Source organism: Coregonus clupeaformis, chromosome 35 (assembly GCF_020615455.1).
Source record: "Coregonus clupeaformis isolate EN_2021a chromosome 35, ASM2061545v1, whole genome shotgun sequence".
Taxonomy (NCBI): domain Eukaryota; kingdom Metazoa; phylum Chordata; class Actinopteri; order Salmoniformes; family Salmonidae; genus Coregonus; species Coregonus clupeaformis.
In genome coordinates, this window is record NC_059226.1 from 29,634,271 (window position 1) to 29,638,034 (window position 3,764).

The following is a 3,764-nucleotide window of genomic DNA, read 5'->3' on the forward strand; positions in this document are numbered from 1 at the left end:
TGTGTGGGCGGCTATCGGCGGTCGTCGTCACCGGCTTTCTAGCTGCCACCGATCTACGTTTCTGTTTTCCATTTGTTTTGTCTGTATTGTACACACCTGGTTTCCCATCACGTTAATTTGTTTCCCTATTTAACCCTCTGGTTCCCTCATGGTGTTGTGCGTGATTGTTCTTTGTTTGGTGTTTATACTGCTGTGAGCTGATGTATTTCCCTGCGTGGAAATTAGATTTGTTGTTTTTCGAGTAAAGTTAATCTATTCCTCAGTTCTGTGTCCTGCGCCTGACTCCGTCCTACCGCTGCACACTGACACGCCGTGTCTTTGTGAGACACGGTGTGGGTGAACGGATGATCTCTGCATGTGTAGTTCCCACCGTAAAGCAGGAGGAGGAGGTGTTATGGTGTGGGGTGCTTTGCTGGTGACACTGTCTGTGATTTATTTAGAATTCAAGGCACACTTAACCAGCATGGCTACCACAGCATTCTGCAGCGATACGCCATCCCATCTGGTTTGGGCTTAGTGGGACTCTCATTTGTTTTTCAACAGGACAATGACCCAACACACCTCCAGGCTGTGTAAGGGCTATTTTACCAAGCAGGAGAGTGATGGAGTGCTGCATCAGATGACCTGGCCTCCACAATCCCCCGACCTCAACCCAATTGAGATGGTTTGGGATGAGTCGGACGGCAGAGTGAAGGAAAAGCAGCCAACAAGTGCTAAGCATATGTGGGAACTCCTTCAAGACTGTTGGAAAAGCATTCCAGGTGAAGCTAGTTGAGAGAATTCCAAGAGTGTGCAAAGCTGTCATCAAGGCAAAGGTGGCTATTTCAAGGATCTCAAATATATAAAATATATTTGAATTTGTTTAACACTTTTTTGGTTACTACATGATTCCATATGTGTTATTTCATAGTTTTGATGTCTTCACCATTATTATACAATGTTGAAAATAGTAAAAATAAAGAAAAACCCTTGAATGAGTAGGTGTGTCCAAACTTTTGACTGGTACTGTATGTGCTATCTATAAATCCATTTACCGTCCAATATGGCCCACTGGGCATCAATCTCAGTGTGTTTGAGGTAGGAGTCTTCGATGGTGGGGTCATAATCAGGGACAAAGATCTTCTGAAAGAACTGAATGGTGAGAGCACTCTTCCCCACTCCCCCATCCCCCACCACTACCAGTTTATACGTGGGGAGATTGTCGCTGGGAACAGCGCTCGTTGCCATAGCGACAGCTATGCTATACCTGGAACACAGAGGGAAGAGGGAAGAGGGAAGATGGTGTATGTCTGACTGATGCTGTTTAGAATGGGCTTTTTGCCCCTCTCTTGTTCTGGACAAAAACACCTGACAAAAATCACAAATGAAATGGCAGAGGTAATAGTGTGGTAATAGATCAATATACATCTTAAATAATATTATAAAAGCAGAAATCCTTATTTTTCACTGCAATGTATAGTAAACATGATCATCATAATGTTTAATTCCATCCCTTATATAGTCGCTTACTCACTGGGCCAAAACAGTATAATTCTTATGTTGGAATACCCACACCTTTTCACTGAAAACATCAAACACTCAAACAAGGCTGAGGTCTGTACTGTAGCTGTCTATTCCTTGTCTGCTGGATCTTCACTGACGTACTTAAGTCAGGGAATCACCCACCCACACCCACGCCATGAGTAAGCAAACCCAGCCTGCAGCTCCATACAATGGCACGGGTCTAACAGGATGAGGTCACACAGAGAGTTCTTCCTTCCTGCAGTCATCAATGGCGGGAAGTGGCGAGTTTCCTTTCTCAGTGGATACTGTAGCCTGTGTCCCTGGCCAGAGCAGGAAAGGGACCCAGCTGCCTGTGGAACTTACAGGCCCTCCAAAACAATGTTGTAGCCAGAGAATGGGCCAAGGGCCAACCAACTTAAACAATTCTCAGTCAAACCTGGGGGCTGGGGAGACCCTATTCTGAGGGGTAGTTCTCTGGGTTCCAAGGGGTACCATATTCTCTAGGGCAGTGTTCCCCAAAATCAGCTCCAAGTTATTTTAATTTAAGAAATCTGTTCCCAAGTATTCCCACGCACAATAGAGAGACACGTGATCTTATACAAACCGTAGCAAGGTTTTAATTGATTGTTTTAGGCAAACATTATATCTGTTTGGGCTTCATGTGGTCAATTTGCAGTCTACAAATTATTTGTAATTATGTTCCAGACCCCCGACTATTCGCTCAAGAAAAAAAATCAGCCCGCGGCTGAATCTAGTTTATTTTTTTCAAAGTATGCAAGATAGGCCTTTAAGTTCTTTTTCAGTTATATGTCATCAATGGCTGTTCTAATCTCATATTATGTAGACCTGCCTGCCCAGCATAACCTGTTGATCAAACGGACTATGTAGTCTGACATGGGTACACGTGATTCCTTATTTCTCAGACACACTTCGCGCACACATACACCTCATTTGTGATCAGTCAGAACTGTGATTCATAAATCCCCATTCATCTCTGATTCACAAATCCCATATCCCCAATTAACACTTTTGTTTTCATAGTGCCAAATTCGACCCCATAACAAAATTTGACAATTCTTTGCTTCAGCATAACCAGATAAAGTGGGATTCCGTATTGTAAAATGCTTCGCCATAGCATATTATTCCATGGTATAATTTGACTTCCACACTAATTTCAGTAGGATACTAGCCGTGACTTTACATCTGAAAACACCAGACATCCCAAAGCATCGCAATCTGTAGTAGCCGATTAAATAAAATAACTTACCCCAATATATTTACGGTAAAGTCGCTTGCATGAAGTCACATTTCCTGCCTTCTCATGTTGTAAAACTGACTTCATTCAGATCTGTAAATTTCTATCTAATCCATTTCATATCACAGCAGCTGGTAAAACCAGCATCTGCCACAAAAATGTAACAGTTACTTTGCGTTGCAACAGCTGATACGATAGGTTTGCTTCACGCTGAAGAAGGGGGGTCAATGTGTATTATTTTTGAGCAAATAAGCCATTATTTTAATGATTATAGGTCTCATTTAGAGTTTGTCAGGCTTAATGTAAGTGCTTAAATTATTGACTTTCAATGTGTTATGTTTTTAATCTGCCATTTCTGGAGGGAAAGTATAACAATATTTGAACAGCCTCCCCCTGATGTCGAAATGGAGCATTCCATAATGACTCAAATCCAGATGTGACCATAGAAAAATAATGTAAGTAATTTTCAACCAATAAGCCTAATGCTTATTTACAACGTATCTATAAACTATCTACAAAAACGAATAAAGAACCATTTATTAACAACTTACAAACTCTCCATAAATAATTGTAAGTAGGCTAATGTTACTTACGTGTTACCTAAAAGCGGGCAGTTCTAAATGGAGGCGTACAATAATGGGGATCACTATCAGAGTTCCTGCATTTTCATTTTGAAACTAGATACAATATACCAGTTATTACTATTTCATCTCAAAAAGAAGTGGCATGAACATAGAATTGGCCACTAGATGGGAGTATAGGATATTTATTTGCAAAGGTAGCTAAATATTTAGCAAGCTTTTAATATATCACACACAAACTACCTTTATGGAAAAATATGTGAAGTTACGTACAATCTAATAATAATAATAATAATATAATAATAATATTTATATTTTATATTTTACCAATTTCTCACAATGTAAACTGCGCGCGTGCGTGGTGTGAAATCTGCGCCTCCGACACAAATGCTACGCCTTCTAGGTTGACAGACACCACCCCCGTT